This window comes from Ursus maritimus (genome assembly GCF_017311325.1).
Source record: "Ursus maritimus isolate PB19 chromosome X unlocalized genomic scaffold, ASM1731132v1 scaffold_X1, whole genome shotgun sequence".
Taxonomy (NCBI): Eukaryota; Metazoa; Chordata; class Mammalia; order Carnivora; family Ursidae; genus Ursus; species Ursus maritimus.
This window is the reverse complement of record NW_024423319.1, coordinates 23,087,336-23,108,613: the sequence shown is the minus strand read 5'-3', so window position 1 is coordinate 23,108,613 and position 21,278 is coordinate 23,087,336. Positions and strand designations below refer to the sequence as shown.

The 21,278-nt window shown below is 36.9% G+C and overlaps 1 pseudogene; it reads right to left on the bottom strand.

The window, feature by feature from the left end:
- Positions 1-748: 748 nt before the first annotated feature.
- LOC103680507 overlaps positions 749-21,278 on the bottom strand; it is a 68,521-nt pseudogene continuing 47,991 nt past the window's right edge.

Sequence of the window (21,278 nt, the reverse complement as noted above, 5' to 3'; positions counted from 1 at the left end):
TTAGAAATGACACCAAAAGCACATGTAAGAAAAGAAAACATTGTTAAATTGTACTTCATTAAAATTAAATTCTCTTGTGCACTGAAGGCCATTATTCAGAGTGAAAAGTCAATCCAAAAAAAATAATGAGAAAAGAAAACCCACACATATGATAATAGTTTAATGGCCAGGATATATAAACAACTCTGACAGCTCAACAACAAAAAATAACAAACAACACAATTGAAAATTGGGCCAAGTACTTGAACAGATTTCTCCCCAAAGACAATATGCAAATGGAAAATAAACATATTAAAAGATACTATCACTAATCATTAGGGAAATGCAAATCAAAACATGACATACCTGTTCATATACTTTAGAATGGCTATTATTCAAAAACAGGAAATAACTAGTGTAGGCAAGTATGTGAAGAAAAGGAACCCTTATGCTTTGTGGTTGGGAATGTAAAATGAATGGTGCAGCTGCTCACTAAACATTTTGATAGTTCCTCAAACATTTAAACATAAAATTAACATATGACCCAGAAATTCAACTCTTAAATATATACCCAAAAGAATTGAAGATGGAGACACATATACACCAATGGTTACAACAATGTGCCACCAAGAATGAACTGAAACCCGAAATGGCAAAATACTTTTATTAAGCATCTTGCTTAAAGAACAATATCACCTCCCACTGGTGTTCCTATGATCTGACATTTAGACTTGTCCTCACCATGTGAGGTTTTTAAAAATCATCTTTTCTAAATGATAAATCTCCCAAACTCCTTGAGACTTTCAAAGATAATCTCCATCTGTTTAAAATTGTTCAGAGACGTCTCAATGGATGCACCAATTCACACAGATAAACACCTATCAAAAGAGGCTGTGACATTGATGGGGGGCCCCTTTGGAAGCCAGCTGTTCCAGTTCTTTCATAAGACTTTCCTCAAGCCCAGAAAAGCAAGTAATGCCCCTAGACAGCACAATTTTCACAAAAAGATTCTTCTGAATTTTAGCGCCACCCTTCATAATGCTGCTGGAGACTATTTTGGAGAGTCCCAGATTGTGGATACCCAGCTGGTCAGATGCAAAAAGAATCTCAGGCACCAGGTACAGCTGGTTCTCAATGTAGATGGCATTCTCAATTGGCTGTTTATATTCTCTCAGTTGGCAGTTTGTATTGCATGATCTCATCTGGCCTCTTACATAGTTCTTTTCTGGCTCCAAGGCCATATAACAAAGCTTCTCTTTGATGTCATTCAGTAAGACCTTGTCAAATATACAAAGGAAGGTGCTCACACCAGTGAGAAGGAACCAGGTGATATGCTATGTGACGTCCTTCCTTGTCATATAGAGCTTGATGAGAGCATTACGTAGGGAATAACCCTCAAAGATAGGGACAGTGCAAGTAACCCCATCCCCATTAGTCCCATGACAGAGGTAGAGCTGTATAGAGTGCTACCACTGCATGGTTAGACAGGTAGAAGGCAGGCACTTTGAAGGTCTCAAACATCACTTCTGCTATTTTCTCTCAAATCCTTCTTGGGTCCAAGAAGGGTTTAGTTATGAGCACAGCCCAGTGACAGGGTTTTACTTTCAGCTCCCATTCAAAAAGATACTTTCAGAGTTTCTCCATGTCACCATATCCTATTACCAGTCCATACTCATGGGGGAAGTGCAAATGCAAGCCTTCATACTTATATGGGATTTCTTCCCTACAAAGTACTTTTTCTAATTGGCTCCTGACAAAAGCATGCTTAATTTTGGATACCCCATGACAAAACTGATGACATTATGGGGTCCAATCTCTCTAGACATGGCTGCTTTGCAGAGTCCTGGTCCATTGTCAAAAATTATAGCTGGAATATCTACTACATATGTGTTAAACACTTCTACAGTGTGCTCTTTCAAACTTCAACGAAATAAAGGAAACTTGATCACTTTGTAAGACAACAAGCACCTGTGGATGTCCCCAGAGAACATCAGAGACTTTAAAGAGTATGGTTTCTGAGCCATGTGCACTTCCTGCTTGGTGCAAGCAGAGGAAGGCAAACCATACCTATGAACAGCTTTGATAAACCTGTGAACTTGAAGCCGAGACCAAGCATTAGTACCAAGTGAAGGTACCAAGCTATGTCCCTGTCCCAGAGAACTGTTTTTTTTCTGCTCTGTTCAGCTGATATTTATGGAATGACGAAAATACCCTTCCCTTCGTAAGGGGAAAAGCTAAGCACTTGATACAGGTCTGGGTCTGAGTGGGGATTCCTGCAACTCAGTTCCAGCACCACTCAGAACATTTCTCTTTCCCCCTTCTTACAGTTATTTTTAAACAACTTTGAGACAAATTTTGCATACCATACAATTTACCAATTTAAAGTATATAATACAATGATTCTTATTATATTCGATGATAGGTACAAACATCATAGATATCAATTTATATTATTTTCATTAGCTCAAACAGAATCCCATACCCTCTAACCAGCACATCTTCAGACCATTCCCCCAAGCCTTAAGCAACCACTAATATATTTTTTGTCTTTATGGATTTACCGCTTTTGCATATTTCTTGTGAATGGAAGCATAAAATATGTTAACTTTTGTGACCAATTTCATTTTCTTTATATATTGTTTTTGAGGTTCATACATTGCTTAGAGATAGCACATTGTGTTTATCCATTCATCAGTTAACAGGCATATGGATTTTTCCCATCTTTGACTATTAAGAAATATACTGCTAGAAACAATCTTGAATATGTTCTTTGGAAAGACTTAGGTTTTCATTTCCTTTGGTTATATATCTAAAAAATGGAAAAGCTGAGAAATATGATAATACTATGTTTAATTATTTCAGGAACTATCAGTCTGTTTTCCGAAGTGTCTCATGCATTTTACATTCAAACTAGCAGTGTAGGAGAGTTCCTACTTTTCCACATGCTCACCAACACTAATTAGTATCTGACTTTTTTATTCTAGGCATTATATTGTGATATGGCATCTCATTTAGATTTTGATTTCTTTTTTAAAAATTATTATTATGTTATGTTTGTCACCATACAGTACATCATTAATTTTTGATGTAGTGTTCCATGATTCATTGTTTGCATCAACATGGATGGAACTGGAGGAGATTATGCTAAGTGAAATAAGTCAAGCAGAGAAAGATAATTATAATATGGTTTCACTTATTTGTGATTTTGATTTCTATTTCCTTGATAGCTAATGATGACAAGTGTCTTTTCATATGTTTATTGGCCATTAGTTTATTGCTTTGGAGAAATATCTATTCAGTTCAGTCCTTTTTAGAGTAAGTTTGTAAACTCAAAATGGATAAAAGACCTCAGTGTGAGACAGGAATCCATCAAAATCCTAGAGGAGAACATAGGCAATGACCTCTTCAACATTGACCACAGTGACTTCTTTCAAGACATGTCTCTAAAAGCAAGGTAAACAAAAGCAAAAATGAACTTTTAGGACTTCATCAAGATAAAAAATTTTGCACAGCAAAGGAAGCAGTCAACAAAACTAAGAGGCAACCCATGGAATGGGAGAAGATATTTGGAAATGACATTACAGATAAAGGATTAGTATCCAAGATTTATAAAGAACTTCTCAAACTCAACACCCAAAAAACAAATAATCCAGTCATGAAATGGGCAGAAGATATGAACACAGACTTCTTCAAAGAAGACATACAAATGACTAGCAGACACATGAAAAAATGTTCAACATCACTAGCCATCAGGGAAATACAAATCAAAACCATAATGAGATACTACCTTACACCAGTTAGAATGGCAAAAATTAACAAAACAGGAAACAACAATTGTTGGTGAGGATGTGGAGAAAGGGAAACCCTCTTACACTGTTGTTGGGAATGCAAACTGGTACAGCCACTTTGGAAAACAGCATGAAGTTTTCTCAAGACATTAAAAATAGATCTATCCTACAACCCAGCAATTGCACTACTAGGTATTTACCCCAAAGATACAGATGCAGTGAAAAGAAGGGGCACCTGCACCCCAATGTTTATAGCAGCAATGTCCACAATAGCCAGACTGTGGAAGGAGCTGAGATGCCTTTCAACAGATGAATGGATAAAGAAGATGTGGTTCGTATATACAATCGAATATTACTCAACCATCAGAAAGGATGAATACCTACCATTTGCATCAGCATGGATGGAACTGGAGGAGATTATGCTAAGCAAAATAAGTCAAGAAGAGAAAGACAATTATCATATGGTTTCACCCATATTTGGAACATAAGGAATAGCATGGATGACCACAGGGGAAGGGAGGGAAAACCGAATGGAAAGAAATCAGAGAGGGAGACAAATCATGAGAGACTCTGGACTCCAGAAAACAAAGTGAGGATTGCAGAAGGTTGGGGGGTGGTGGATGGGGTAACTGGGTGATGGGTATTAAGGAGGGCATGTGTGGTAATAAGCACTGGGTGTTATATGCAACTAATGAATCATTGAACACTACATCAAAAACTAGTGATGTATTATATGTCGGCTAATTGAACTTAATAAAAATAAATAGAAAATAAATTTAGTTTCTCTTTGTATTACTGAGTCGATAGTTCTTTATATATGCTAGATAAAACTACCTTATCAGATATATGATATTCAAATATTTCTCTCATTCTGTGGGTTGTCTTTTCACCTTCTTGATAGTGTCTTTTGAATCACAAGCATTTGTATTTTTTTAAAGATTTTTATTTTTTTTTTGAGAAGAGAGCAGGAATGGGGGGGGGGAAGGGGCAGAGGGAGAGAGAGAAGCAGACTCCCCACTGAGCAGAGAGCCTGACGTGGAGCTTAGTCCCAGGACACCAAGATCATGACATGAGCTGAAGGCAGATGCTTAACTGACTGAGCCACCTGGGCGTCCATCAGGCATTTGTATTGTTGATAAACTACAATTTATCTATTTTATTTTTTGTTGCCAGTGTTATTTGTGTCATATCTAAGAATCTATTGCCAAATCTGAGTTTGTGAAGACTTACCCCTATTTTTTCTTCTATGAGGTTTATAGTTTCAAATCATACATTTAAGTCTTAATCCATACTTATTTAATTTGGTATATGGTGTGAGGTATAGGTACAACTTCATTCTTTTGCATGTGGCTATCCTGAATACAGTAATGTATAAATAGAATAATATACCATGACCAAGTGGAATTTATTCCAGCCATTCATGGTTGGTTCAAATCAGGAAATCAATCAATATAATATATCATATTAATAAAAGGTAGAAACCATATAATCTTCTCAGTAGAGAAATAGCATTTGCCCAAATCCAACATCCTTCATAGTAGAAACACCCAAAAATAAGTAATAGAATTTAACTTCCTCAANNATTCATAAAGGACATCTATGAAAAAATCTATAGCTAGCATTATACATAATAGTGATAGACTGAATGCTTTCCACCTATATCAGGAACGTAATGAGATGTTCATTCTCATTACTCTTATTCAATATTATACTGAACATTCTTACTAGGCTATTAGTCAAGAAAATAAACTAAGAGGCCTCCAAATTGGAAAGGCAGATGTAAAATTATATGCATTTACAGATAACATAGTCCTACATACAGAAAATCCTAAGGAATCCACAAACAAACAAAAAATATCAGCAAGGTTGTGGAATTTAAAAAAATCAATATAATCAATATTCAATTAAAAATCAGTATGATTTTTATTTTATACAATGTCAATGAACAGTCTGAAAATGCATTTGCAAGCAGAAATAGAAGGATTTCAATTGGAAGAGAAAAGAACATAAACAGAAACCATAGCAGATAGGTGTTGTGACTATTTGTGATATAGTAGTAAATGCTATGTTGTACTGCCCAGTTCCCACCATTCAGAACCAATGTATTTATCCCCCAGTTGCCAGGAGTGTTGCCTGCTGATGACTCACAGCCAGGGATATTCCTAGATATTCTTCTCAGCTAACGGCAGCTGAATTGCCTAAGGTTGTGCTGCCTCCCCAGGAGCAGCCTATATCCAATGACTGGTCAATGAGGGAGATATTGTCCTAGCCCCTTGATTCAAATTGCATGAACTGTGAAGGCCCATCCCAGGTCAGTTGCCCCCATGAGATTAGCTGAAGCTTGTTATGCAAATAAACCACAGTTTAATTTATGACTGCTCAGTTTTGCTATGCTTACTCCCTCCTATGTATTCATGCCAATTGCACTCAACAACATACTCTCTGAATGCCAATATCAGTCTTAATGCCCATATCCAGAAAACATAACATAAAAGGGTTTGCCTCTGAAGTAATTTGAGGAAGCAGAATCTAAAGTGGAATTTTGAATCTTAATAATTCACTGGCCAGGAAGCAATGACCCCACAGATAGTATCCGTCATGTTCTAGGAGTGCAATTGTAAAAGAAAAAAAAATCTCACCAGTGATGGACTGGAATCAGATATACTAATGAGAAGGAATACAATGGCTACACTGGTGGGTGCTGTATCTCAGGATTCTGAGAATTTTGGGAAAAGTAGTAATTATAAGTACAATGGAATTTGATGGTGCCTGCTGAATAACATCGTTACACTGGAGAAAGACAATGAAAGGTAATTAATCAACAATATAATGCAAAGTGCAAAAGTGAGAACCTCTTTGACAATTTCTAAAGAGACTCTTATCTCACATCCAGAGGACAAAAATAAGTGAGACTCAGTTTCTGAATTTAATTATAAAGGTAGTGGGGTTCCAGATATGTTTTAATTCTTAGCCTTTGCAAGGCTGCTATGTTAAGGTCAGGGCTCTATTTGGGAAGAAGTGAGACCCTGAAATATAAGATGGAGACATCCAAAAAATATACTTAAAAATCTTGAATCACCATATTACACTAAAACATATAATTCTGCAAAGAATCCACTGTTCCCTGTTAAAGTCTGATACCTTTCTTCCTATAAGATAATGTGGGGGCCTCTGCACTTAAAGGTCCCTTCAGGCCTTTTTATTAATGAATGAATGAATGAATGAATGAATGAATGAATGTTTATTTAAATTCTATTAATCAACATATTATGTGTTATTAGTTTCAAAGGTAGAGGTCAGTGATTCATCAGTCTCATATAATACAGTGCTCATTACATCATGTGCCCTCCTTCAGGCTTTATCTACAGTACTGTTTCTGGCCACTAAGACAAATAACTGTAGTCAAATGACAACATAATCTGAACAAGGAAGCAGTGGATCTGTCAATATCAGTTTTAATAACATGGCAGTAACTCTGGAAGGTGTTGCTAATGCACTTCTAAGATGGCTCTTGAAAAAAAATATGGCTCTTGAAGCTTAGGCAATGTGATGGGCCATCCTAGATAATGAAGAAATAAATGAATTCCCATGTAACACAGTAGAAGGGATCAAAAGTTTTAGAAAAGTAGGTCTGCCAGAGTATGTATACCATACACAGATGATAAAAACCTACCAACCAACTATGTTCTCTGGGAGGGCTTTATTTTTCAAAATAATAAATCTGCATTGACTATCTTTTGGATATCTTCCATAGGTCATGGCTGCTGGTAGGAGATACTGTTACAGAACGGAGCTCAATGATAGCAATGTCAATGATAGGTTCTGAAATAATAAAGGCTAGGTGAAAACATTTATATGTAAGAAGTAAACTAGACATAATGAGGAGAATAAATGGCAAGTTAATAGTGGCATCCAGGGAAGCCTGTTCCAAAAAGAACTATAAGGATGGTTGATACTTTTGGAGACTGCATTTCTCGAGATTGAAATATTATAAAAGTAAAAAGTGGATAATAGAGGGGGAACCTGGGAAGACAGTGCAATAGGTGAATCCTAAGCTCACTTCCTCCCATGGATATGCCTAGATTAAAAGCCACATTAATATAACTAACCCAGAAAACAAACTGAAGACTGGAAGAAAAAGACTCTCCACAGTTAATCATAGAGAGGGGGATATATTAAAAATGGCAGGAAAGGTAGTGTCTTGAAATGGAACCAAACTAACTTACAAATAACCACATATAGGAGGGGTACCATGAGGGGAAAAAAAGGCATGGAGAGGAACAAACTTTGCAGTAATCACCCCACACAAGAGGGGCCTGCACTGGGAAGGTGAATATCCACAGTATTTGGCTTTGAATACCAGAGGGGTTTAACTATGCAAGTTTTTCCAATTAGTAGGGCTTAACACTAGTAAATTTAAAAATCACTGGGTTCATCTTTGGTAGAGTTAGAGGGCAATAGAAAATTGAGTCCTCACCCTTAAAGAGACAGCATAGCAAACAACACTGGCAAAAAAAAAAAAAAAAAAAAAAAAAAAAAAAAAACATAGAAGCAGCAGTTGGAAAAATTCCTGGGTTATACATGAAGATTAATTTACTAATCTCAGAAGATGTGCTTGAGGGGCAGGGACTTTTAGGAAACTTTCCCAGAAAAAAAGAGCAGGCTGGCACACTTTCTCTCCCCCTACCCAGCCTAGATACCTGGACACCTGCAGGAATCAGCATGAACACTCACCACCTAGCTTGCTATTACTGCATGCCCTGCCCCCATGTTCTTTTGCAGACTGCCCCATCCAACCCACCCCACTGGATAAGATTACATCCAAGGTGGCTCCTATCGCATTTCATTCTGCAAAAAGCCCTCACAGTGGCCAATACCACCATAAAGTGACTCTTGTTCTAGAGAAAGAGAAAGATAACCACACACACCAGTTCCACTGCAGCCCCAACAGTGAGCTAGGAGGAGATATATAATCTGACTGCCAGCCCCACCCACCACCCACCTCACAGGAGGCAGCACAAAGACAGAGTTCTATAGATTGGGGTCACTGCAAACCCAACAGACAGATTGGAGGGCAGACATCTTGTCTGACTGCAGGCCCTGCACACAAATGAAAGGCTCTTAGGGAACAAGGCAGGGAGAGTGCCCTGCAGTTTGGTGTGACCACAGTTCCAGAAAATGCACTGAGGGAAGACATCTGGTTTGACCATACTATAAAACCAAGGCAGCCCCAAACTGGCCCCTTAACAGCACAGAGATGAAACCTGCACAAAACGGGCTAAGAGGGCCATTACAGCCAACTGGACTGAATGCAAACACACCTCAACCACAACAGTAGGGCACGTGCATTAAATGAAGGAGGCACCCCCACAGTACCAGGAGCTAATGAAGAGAGAGATTGCACTACAAGTTACTACAAAACCTTTTCTTCATAAGGTCACTACATTCAAGATCAGGAGGCATAGCTGACATTCCTAATACAAAGAAACAAACACAGAGAGTTAGACAAAATGAAACAGAAGAATATGTCCCAAATGAAAGAATAGGACAAAATCATAGCAAAAGACTTAACTGAAATAAATACAAGCAATATGCTTGATAGAGAACTCAAAGAATGTTCACAAAGATACTAGATTTGAAAAAAGAGTGGAGGAGTTCAACTGAAATTAAAATATACCAAAGAGAATAAACAGTATATGACAGGGAGCAAAATCGATCTAAAAACTGGGAAGAAAGAGTAATGGAAAGCAACCAAGCTGAACAACAACAACAAACAACAACAAATTTTAAAAAGAGAGACTACGTTAAGTGAACTCAGGGACATCATGAAGTGTAAGAACTTTTGCATTATAGAGATCCCAAAAGAGAAAGAGAAGGGAACAGAAAACTTATCTGAAGAAATAAAAGCATCCCTAATCTGGGGAAGGAAGCAGACATCCAGATCCATAAGTCACAGAGAGCCCCCAAAAAATGAACCAAAAAAGGTATACATCAAGACACATAAAAATTTAAATGGCAAAAACTGGTGACAAAGAGGAAATTTTAAAATCAGTGAAAGAAAAGAAAACAATTATATATAAGGGAAATCTCAGAAGACTAACAGCTTATTTTTCAGTAGACACTTTGTAGGCCAGAAGGAAGTAGCAGGATATACTCAAAGTGCTGGGAAGAAAAAAAATTCAGCCAAGAATATTCTATCCAACAAGGCTACACACAGAAAAGAAAGAGAGAGAAAGATTTTCCCAAACAAATAAAAGTTAAAGAAATTTATCAGCACTAAACCAGCTCTACAAGAAAGGTTAAAGGGAATTATTTGAGTGGAAAGAGAAGGTCATAGTCAGGAAGAAGAAAATTAGGAAAAGAAAAAAATTCAAAAGTACACACAAGCATAATAAAAGTAGTAGATTAATCACTTATAAAACCAGTATAAAGGTAAAAGAACAAGAGCAGTTAAATAAATTGTATCTATAAAAATCAGACTTATGAAATAAAAGGATGTACAGTGTGATATCATATACACTAAAGGAGGAGGGAGTAAAAGTTTAGTGATTTTAGTATTGGTTCAAATTTAAGTGATCATCATGCAAATACAGACTGCTATAAACATAACATGTTATATATAAACTTAATGGTAACCACAAATCAGAAAGCTATAATAGATACACAAAAAATAAAGAAAAAGGAATACAATCAAATCACTTAGAAAACTATCAATCCACAGGGAAGAAATGAACGGAGAAGAACTGTAAAAACAATCATAAAGCAAGTAACAAAATGGCAATAGGTATATACTTATCAATAACTTTGAATGTAAATGGACTAAATGCTCCAATCAAAACATATAGGGTGATGCAATGGATTTTGAAAAGCAAGACCCATTGATATGCTGTCTATGAGAGACTCATTTCAGACACATGAAGACTGAAAGTGAAAGGATGGAAAAACATTTATCATTCAAGTGGAAGCAAAAAGAAAGCTGTGGTAGCAATATTTATATCAGACAAAATAGATGTTAAAACACAGACTGTAACAGGAAACAAAGAAGGACACTACATAATCATAAAAGGAAGAATCCAACAAGAAGATAAAATAATTGTAAATATGCACTTAATATTAGAACCTTAAAATACATAAAACAACTATTAAGAGACATAAAGGAAGAAATTGATGAAAAAATAATAGAAGCGCTTTTAACACCCCACTTACATCACTGGATAGATCATCTAGACAGAAAATCAGCAAAGAAACATTGGGATTGAATGACACATTAGGTAGATGGATTTAAAATATATACAGAACAATCCATCCAAAAACAGTGGAATGCACATTCTTTTCAAGTGCACCTGGAACATTCTCTAGAATAGATCATGTTAGGCCACATAATAAGTCAAAACAAATTCAAAAAGATTGAAATCTTAGAATAAAAACTGAAATCTTATCATACATATTTTCAGCCACAATGGTATGAAACTAGAACTCAATCACAAGAAAATTTCTTAAAAGAATTCAAATCCCAGGAAACTAAATAACATGCTACTAAAAAATGAATGGATTAACCAAGAAATCAAAGAGGAAGTCAAAAAAACACATGGATAAGTCTTGCCAGAGGTTTGTCAATTTTATTAATTCTCTCAAAGAACCAGCTTCTAGTTCTGTTGATCTGTTCTACTGTACTCCTGGTTTCTAATTCATTGATTTCTGCTCTAATCTTGGTCAACTGCTTCGTTGTGTGTGGATTAGGCCTGTCCCTCTGTTGCTGCTCCAGCTTCTTGAGGTGAGAATATAAAAACTGCGTTTTAGATTTTTCTATTCTTTTGAAGCAGTTGACCAAAATTAGAGCTGAAATCAATCAAGCAGAAACCAGAAGTACAGTAGAGCAGATCAACAGGACTAACAGCTGGTTCTTTGAGAGAATCAATAAAATTGACAGACCACTGGCAAGACTTATCCAAAAGAAAAGAGAAAGGACCCAGATTATTAAAATTATGAATGAAAAAGGAGAGGTCACGACGAACACCATTGAAATTGGAAGGATTATTAGAAATTTTTATCAACAGCTATATGCCAATAAACTAAGCAATCTGGAAGAGATGGAATCCTTCCTGGAAACCTATAAACTACCAAGATTGAAACCGGAAGAAATTGATTCCTTAAACAGGCCAATTAATTATGAAGAAATTGAGTCAGTGATAAACAACCTTCCAAATAACAAAACTCCAGGCCCGGACGGTTTTCCTGGGGAATTCTACCAAACATTCAAAGAAGAAATAATACCTATTCTCCTAAAGCTATTTCAAAAAATAGAAACAGAAGGAAAGCTACCAAACTCATTCTATGAGGCCAATATTACCTTGATCCCCAAACCAGGCAAAGACCCCCTCAAAAAGGAGAATTACAGACCGATTTCCCTAATGAATATGGACGCCAAAATCCTCAACAAGATACTTGCTAATAGAATCCAACAGTACATTAAAAGGATTATCCATCACGATCAAGTGGGATTCATACCTGGGATGCAAGCGTGGTTCAATATTCGCAAATCAATCAGCGTGATACATCATATCAACAAGAAAAGACTCAGGAACCATATGATCCTCTCAATCGATGCCGAAAAAGCATTTGACAAAATACAGCATCCTTTCCTGATTAAAACCCTTCAGAGTGTAGGAATAGAAGGTACATTTCTCAATCTCATAAAAGCCATCTATGAAAAGCCTACTGCAAATATTATTCTCAATGGGGAAAAGCTGGAAGCCTTTCCCTTAAGATCAGGAACTCGACAAGGATGCCCACTCTCGCCACTATTATTCAACATAGTACTAGAAGTCCTTGCAACAGCAATCAGACGACAAAAAGGGATCAAAGGTATTCAAATTGGCAAAGAAGAAGTCAAAATGTCTCTCTTTGCAGATGACATGATACTCTATATGGAAAACCCAAAAGAAGCCACTCCCAAACTATTAGAAGTTATAGAGCAATTCAGTAACGTGGCGGGATACAAAATCAATGCTCAGAAATCAGTTGCATTTCTATACACGAATAACGAGACCGAAGAAAGAGAAATTAGGGAATCCATCCCATTTACAATAGCACCAAAAACCATACGTTACCTTGGAATTAACTTAACCAGAGACGTAAAGGACCTATATTCTAGAAACTATAAATCACTCTTGAAAGACATTGAGGAAGACATAAAAAGATGGAAAGATATTCCATGCTCATGGATTGGAAGAATTAACATAGTTAAAATGTCCATGCTACCCAGAGCAATCTACACTTTCAATGCTATCCCGATCAAAATACCGAGGACATTTTTCAAAGAACTGGAACAAATAGTCCTTAAATTTGTATGGAAACAGAAAAGGCCCCGAATCTCCAAGGAACTGTTGAAAAGGAAAAACAAAGCTGGGGGCATCACAATGCCGGATTTCGAGCTGTACTACAAAGCTGTGATCACAAAGACAGCATGGTACTGGCACAAAAACAGACACATAGACCAATGGAACAGAATAGAGAGCCCAGAAATGGACCCTCGGCTCTTTGGGCAACTAATATTTGATAAAGCAGGAAAAAACATCCGGTGGGAAAAAGACAGTCTCTTCAATAAATGGTGCTGGGAAAATTGGACAGCTACATGCAAAAGAATGAAACTTGACCACTCTCTCACACCATACACAAAAATAAACTCCAAATGGATGAAAGACCTCGATGTGAGACAGGAATCCATCAAAATTCTAGAGGAGAACATAGGCAGCAACCTCTACGACATCGGCCAAAGCAACCTTTTTCATGACACATCCCCAAAGGCAAGAGAAACAAAAGATAAAATGAATTTATGGGACTTCATCAAGATTAAAAGTTTCTGCACAGCCAAGGAAACAGTCAGAAAAACTAAGAGGCAGCCCACGGAATGGGAGAATATATTTGCAAATGACACTACAGATAAAGGACTGGTATCCAAGATCTACAAAGAACTTCTCAAACTCAATACACAAGAAACAAATAAACAAATCAAAAAATGGGCAGAAGATATGAACAGCCATTTTTCCAATGAAGAAATACAAATGGCTAACAGACACATGAAAAAATGTTCAAAATCATTAGCCATTAGGGAAATTCAAATCAAAACCACACTGAGATACCACCTTTCGCCAGTTAGAATGGCAAAAATTGACAAGGCAAGAAACAACAATTGTTGGAGAGGATGTGGAGAAAGGGGATCCCTCCTACATTGTTGGTGGGAATGCAAGTTGGTACAGCCACTCTGGAAAACAGTGTGGAGGTCCCTTAAAAAGTTAAAAATTGAGCTACCCTGTGACCCAGCCATTGCACTACTGGGTATTTACCCCAAAGATACAGACGTAGTGAAGAGAAGGGCCATATGCACCCCAGTGTTCATAGCAGCATTATCCGCAATAGCTAAATCGTGGAAGTAACCGAGATGCCCTTCAACAGATGACTGGATTAAGAAGCTGTGGTCCATATATACAATGGAATATTACTCAGCTATCAGAAAGAACGAGTTCTCAACATTTGCTGCAACATGGACGGCACTGGAGGAGATAATGCTAAGTGAAATAAGTCAAGCAGAGAAAGACAATTATCATACGGTTTCTCTCATCTATGGAACATAAGAACTAGGAAGATCGGTAGGGGAAGAAAGGGATAAAGATGGGGGGATTAACAAGAAGGGGGAATGAAGCATGACAGACTATGGACTCTGAGAAACAAATTGAGGGCTTCAGAGGGGAGGGGGGTCGGGGAGTGGGATAGACTGGTGATGGGTAGTAAGGAGGGCACATATTGCATGGTGCACTGGGTGTTATACGCAGCTAATGAATCATTGAACTTTGCATCAGAAACCAGGGATGTACTGTATGGTGACTAACATAATATAATAAAAAACATTAAAAGAAAAAAATACATATTAAAAAAAAACATGGTTATAAATGAAAATGAAAAGACAGTGGTCCAAGATCTTTTGGATGCAGTAAAATCTATCCTAACAGAGAAGATTATAGCAATACAGACCTATTCCAAGAAGCAAAAACAAACAAACAAAAACCCACTCAAATAAAAACTTAATTTTACACCTGTAAGATTTAGAAGAAGAAGAAGAAACAAAGCTCAAAGCTGGTAGAAAGAAGGAAATAATAAATATTAGAGTAGAAAAAAATGAAATAGAGACAAAAAGTCAATAAAACAGATCAATAAACCAAGAGCTAGTTCTATGAGAGATCAACACAATTCATAAAACTTTAGACAAACTTATCAAAAAGAGAGAAAGGGACCACGAGAGAGAGTAAGAGAGAGAGAGAGACCGAATATTCAAATAAGTAAATTCAGAAATGAGAGGAGAAATAACAAAGAACATCACATAAATGCAAAGTACAATGAGAGAATATTATGAAAAAACTCATGCCAAAAATTGGACAGCCTAGAAGAAATATATCCTCTCAAATATATAAACATAACCTCTCAAAACAAGATCAGGAAGAAATAGAAAATTTGAAGAGACCAGTTACTAGCAATGAAATTGAATAAAAAATCCAAAAACTCCAACAAGGCAAAATCAGAAAGGGAGACAAACCATAAGAAACTCTTAATCATAGGAAACAAACAGGGTTGATGGAGGGGGAGGGGAGTTGTGGTACGGGGTAACTGGGTGATGGACATTAAGGAGGCATGTGATGTATTGAGCACTGGGTATTATATAAGACTGATGAATCACTGAACTCTACCTCTGAAACTAATAATACATTACATGTTAATTTATCAAATTTAAATTAAAAAATAGAAATAAATATTAGAAAAAAAACTGAGAAAACTGAAAAAAAAAAAAAACCAAAAAACCAAAACCAAAACAAACCAACAAAAGTCAAGGACCTGATAGCCTCACAGGTGAACTCTACCAAACCTTTAAAGAAGAGGTAGTACTTTTTTTCTTAAACTATTCCAACAAGTTTTAAAAACGGGAAAAAAAATTCCAAATACATTCTATGAGACCGGCAATGCCCTGATACCAAAACCTAATAAAGACAATAAAAAAGGAAAACTATAGTCCAATATCTCTGATGAGCATAGATACAAAAATCTTCAATAAAATATTAACAAACCAAATCCAACAATACATTAAAAAAATCCATCACAATCAAGCAGCATTTATTTGAGGGACCAAGCATGGTCCATAATGCACAATTAAATCAACAAGAAACATTGCCTTAACAAAAGAAAACATGAAAACCATATGATCACTTCAATAGATGCAGAAAAAGCATTTAACAAAGTACAACATCCACTCATGATAAAAACATTCAACAGGGGTGCATGGGTAGCGCAGTCGTTAAGCATCTGCCTTCGGCTCAGGGCGTGATCCCAGCATTCCGGGATCAAGTCCCACATCGGGCTCCTCTGCTGGAAGCCTGCTTCTTCCTCTCCCACTCCCCCTGCTGTGTTCCCTCTCTCGCTGGCTGTCTCTCTGTCACATAAATAAATAAAATCTTTAAAAAAAAACATTCAACAAAGTAAGTTTAGGGGGACCATACCTCAACATAATAAAGACCATATATTCAGCTAACATCATACTTAATGGAGAAAAGCTGATAGCTTTTTCTGTATGATTCAGGAATAAGAACAATGTCCACTCTCACCAATTCTATTAAGCATAATTACTTAAGTCCCAGTCACAACAATCAGGCAATAAATAGAAATAGAAGGCATCCAAATCGGTAAGAAGTAAAACTTTCACTATTTGCTGATGACATGATACTTTATACAGAAAACCATAAAGACTCCACCAAAAAACTACTAGAACTACTAGAATTCAATAAATTCACAGGATACAAATTAATATATGGAAATCTGTTGAATTTCTATACACTAATAATAAAGTAGCAGAAAGAGAAATTAAGTAAACAATCTCATTTACAAATGCACTAAAAAGAATAAAAAACTTAACCAAGAAGGTGAAGGACCAGTACTCTGAAAAACATAAAACATTGATCAAAGAAATTGAAGATGACACAAATGGAAAGATATTGCATGCTCATAGATTCAAAGAACCAATATTTTTTGAAATGTCCATACTACTTAAAGCAATCAACAGATTTAATGCAATCCCTACTAAATTATCAAAAGCATTTTTCACAGAAGTAGAACAAAAAATCTTAAAATTTGTATGTAACCACAATAAGACCCAAAATAGCCCAATCAATCTTGAGAAATAAAAACAAAGCTGGAAGAATCACAATACCAGATTTTAACATATATTACAAACCTGTGTTAATCAAAACAGTATTATAGTGGCACAAAAAATAGACACATAGATCAATGGACCAGAACAGAGAGCCCCGAAATACACCCACACATTTACAGTCAACTAATCTACAACAAATGAGTGAGAATATACAGTGGGAAAAAGTGTCTTCAACAAATGGTGCTGGGAAAACGGAACGGCTACATGTAAAAGAATGGAATGGGATCACTTTCTTACACCACATACAAAAATAAAATAAAAATTGATTAAAGAACTAAATATAAGACTGGAAATAAAAAAAAATCCTTGAAGAAAACTTAGACAGTAATCACTTTGACATCAGTCATAGAAACATTTTTCTACAATTTTTTGTGTCTTCTTGGCACAGGAAACAAAAGCAAAATTAAACTATTGGAACTAACCAAAATAAAAAGCTTTTGCTCAATGGAAAAAACCATGAATAAAACATAAAGATAACCTACTTAATGGGATAATATATTTAAAATGATATATTTGATAAGGAGTTAATATCCAAAATATATAAAGAACGTATACAACTCAACACATAAAAACCTAATAATGCAATTAAAAATGGGCAGAGGGCATGGATAGACATTTTTCTAAAGAAGATATAGAGATGGCCAACAGACATATGAAAAGATGCTTAATGTCAGTAATCATCAGGGAAATGCAAATCAAAATGACAATGAGATACCACCTGACACTTGTCAGAATATTTAAAAAAAAAAGAAAGAAAGAAGTGTTGTTTAGGATGTGGAGAAAAAGGAACCCTTGTACATTGTTGGTGGGAATGCAAGTTGGTGCCACCACTATGGAAAATAATATGAAGGTTTTCAGGAAATTAAAAATAGGATTACAGCCAATCAGAGAAAGGCAAATACTGTATGATTGCACTCATGTGGCATTTTAGAAACAAAACAAAAGAACAAAGAAAAAAACAGATAAACAAAATTAGACACTTAAATATAAAGAACAAACTGGTGGTTGCTAGAAGGGAAACAGGTGGGGGGATAGGTGAAACAGATGAAGGAGAGTAAGAGTACCTTTATCGTGGTGAGCACTGACTAATGTATACAATTATTCAATCATTATATTTTATACCTGAAATGAAATGAATATAACACTGTATGTTAATTATACTGGAATTTAAGAAATGAATAACAGAGATAATCATTAGAAAGGAAAAGAAAAGGAAAATTTTAGAAGTATAAAAATAAAATATAAATTACTAGATGGGGAATTTTGGGGAAGATGGTGGAATAGGAGAACCCCAAGCTCTCCCTGAGCGATATTTACAACTTGATGTCACTCACATCAGAGTAAATGAACTAGAAAGTGATCTGAAGACCAGCAGAACAAACTCCACAACTAAATTTAGAGAAGCCACATTTGGGAGTTTAGGAAGGGCAAAAACTGTGGTCTGGAGCTGGCCACAGAAAGGAGGGAACTGCAAGAACAGAGAGGAGAAAGCACCAGGGAGCCCACACAAGTAAGATGAATCCCCATAACATCTGCCTTCAAAACATGAGCAGCTGAAATCCATGATTTTGTATAACCAACAGGACTTGGAGCCTGGAGCATTAAAAGTCAGCTGCCTCAGCACTGATCAAGCTAGCAGGACTAGTGATAGCTGGGACCCTGCCCTTAAAAAGAAAACAGCCCATGGAGAGGCAACATAGAAGCCATAGTTTGCACAAAGCATGGGATGAACAGGAGCTATCTCTTCTTAAATGGATTTTGGAGCATGTTGGGGGACTTTTCTGGGAATAAAGGAGCTGATAAGTGCCATTTTCCTCTTCCGCCGCCCCCCAGCATAAACACAGAGATACCTGTGGGAGGTGGTGCTGCACTTGCTACCTAACTTGCTAACAGTGACCCCACCTGAGTTCTTGTGAACACCTGCCCACTCCAAGTCTGTAGGCCTTGGCCCTGGGCTCAACGCAAATTTTGTTAAAGCCACATGCAACCATCCCAACTGACAAATACCACTGGATGCTGCACACCACACCCCCAGTTGCTGCCACTGCCACAGGTCTCACCTCTAGTGGCCACCAAGCTTCAGAGGATCCAGCCTAGAACTAGCAGCTCAACACAAATTTTGCTAACTCCATGTGCACCACACCCAGCTGCCCCACACACAGACACCCTGCATTCTGGGCCACCACCACTGTCTCCAGATGCAGTTACCCTGCATGCAGACACCACACCCATCACATAGCTGCTGCATGCCCGAGGCCAACACCATCTCCATGTACTGCACTCCTGGCCACCATTGCCATTAACGCATATCATGCCCCTAGCCACCACTGTGCTGTGTCTTTGGTGGACACCACACTTGCAGGATCTGGCCTAGGCTAACAGCTCAGAACTTTTGCTAAAGCCATGCTTGTGATATGCCAGGCCATCACACATGGAGATACCAGGCACCCCTACCCTCTGCCAACACTTCTGTGCCTCATGACCTTGTTGCCACCACTATTGTGCACTTACAGGATCCAGCCTAGAACTAGGGCTCATAGAAAATTTTGCTAACACCATAGCCCCCTCCCCAACCCTCCTGTGCCCATGTCCCCTCAAAGCCAGCCTGCCTGAGTCTCACTGACACCACAGAAAACAAGCACAGCCCACAATAGGCAGAGAGTCAGTGCCAACATCTGGACTGAAAGAAAAAGTGACTCAAACACAATAGCAGGGTACAAGCAACACACATAGGAGACTACCCTGAAGTGCCAGGTTCTAGTATATAGAAACAGACACAGATAGGTAGAAAAAAATGAGGGGACATAGGAATATATCCCAAATAAAAGAACAGGACAAAATTATAGCAGAAGATCTAACTAAAACAGAAATAAGTAATATGCCTGATATAGAATTTAAATGATCATAAAGATATTCACTGGACTTCAGAAAAGGGGGGAGGATGTCAGTGAGACCCCTGACAAAGAGATAAAAAATAACATATCAGAGATTAACTCAATAAATGAAATTAAAAATACAATAGATTGAATAAATAGTAGGCTATAGGAAGTAGAGGAATGTTATCAGTGACCTGGAGAATAGAGTAATGGAAAGCAATCAAGCTGAACAGGTAAGAGACAAACATGCTGCATAGTGAGAATAAACTTTGAGAACTCAGCGACTCTAACAAGTGTAATAACATTCACATTATATATTTCCCAGAAGAAGACAAAGGGAGGCAGAAAATGCATTTAAAGAAATAATGGCTGAAAATTTCCCAAATCTGGGGATGGAAACAGAGATCCAGATTCAGGAGGCACACAAATCCCCAAACAAATTCACCCCAGGATGTCCACACCAAGACACACAGTAATTAAAATGATAAGCGATGGTGATAAAGGAAGAATTTTAAAGGTTGCAAGAAAAAAGAAGACAGTTACATACAAAGGAAACCCCATGATGCTATCAGCTGATATTTCAACAGAAATCTTGCAGACCAGAAGAAAGTGGCATGACATATTCAAAGTGCTGGAAGTTAAAAATCCATGTCCAAGAATACTTATTCCAGCAAGGCTATAATTCAGAGTAAGAAGGAGACATAAAGAGTCTTGTAGAACACAGGAGTTAAAAGAATTCATGACAAGTAAATCATCCTGACAAGAAATGTTAGGGGGGGACTCTGTGAGTGGAAAACAAACAAAAATAAGTAAGAGTAAAAAAAATAGGTAGCACAAAAGCAAAAAAATAAATGAAGTGTACTTATAAAAACCAGTCAAGAAAAGCACAAAATAAAATGATGTAAAATATGATACCAAATACCTGAAATGTGGAGGGTAGAGGAGTAAAGAATGTGTTCAAAACTAAGTGACCATCAGCTTAATATAAACTGCTATATGCCAAAGATGTTATACATGAACCAAATGGTAACCACAAATCAAAAAACAGTAATAGATATGCAAAGAATAAAGGGTAAGAAATCCAATTATATCAGTAAAGACTACCACACTATCAAAGACAGAAAGAGAAAAAAAGGATCAGAGAAAAACTACAAAAACAAGTAACAAAATGACAATAAATATGTATCTATCAATAATTACTTCGAATATAAATGGACTAAATGATGAAATGAAAAGCCATAGGATAACAAAGTAGAAAAAAAAAAGACCCATCTATATGCTGTCTGTAAGAGACTCACTCAGGCCTAAAGTCACCTGCAGATTGAAAGTGAGAGGATGGAGAAACATTTGTTATGCCAATGGATGTTGAAAGAAAGATGG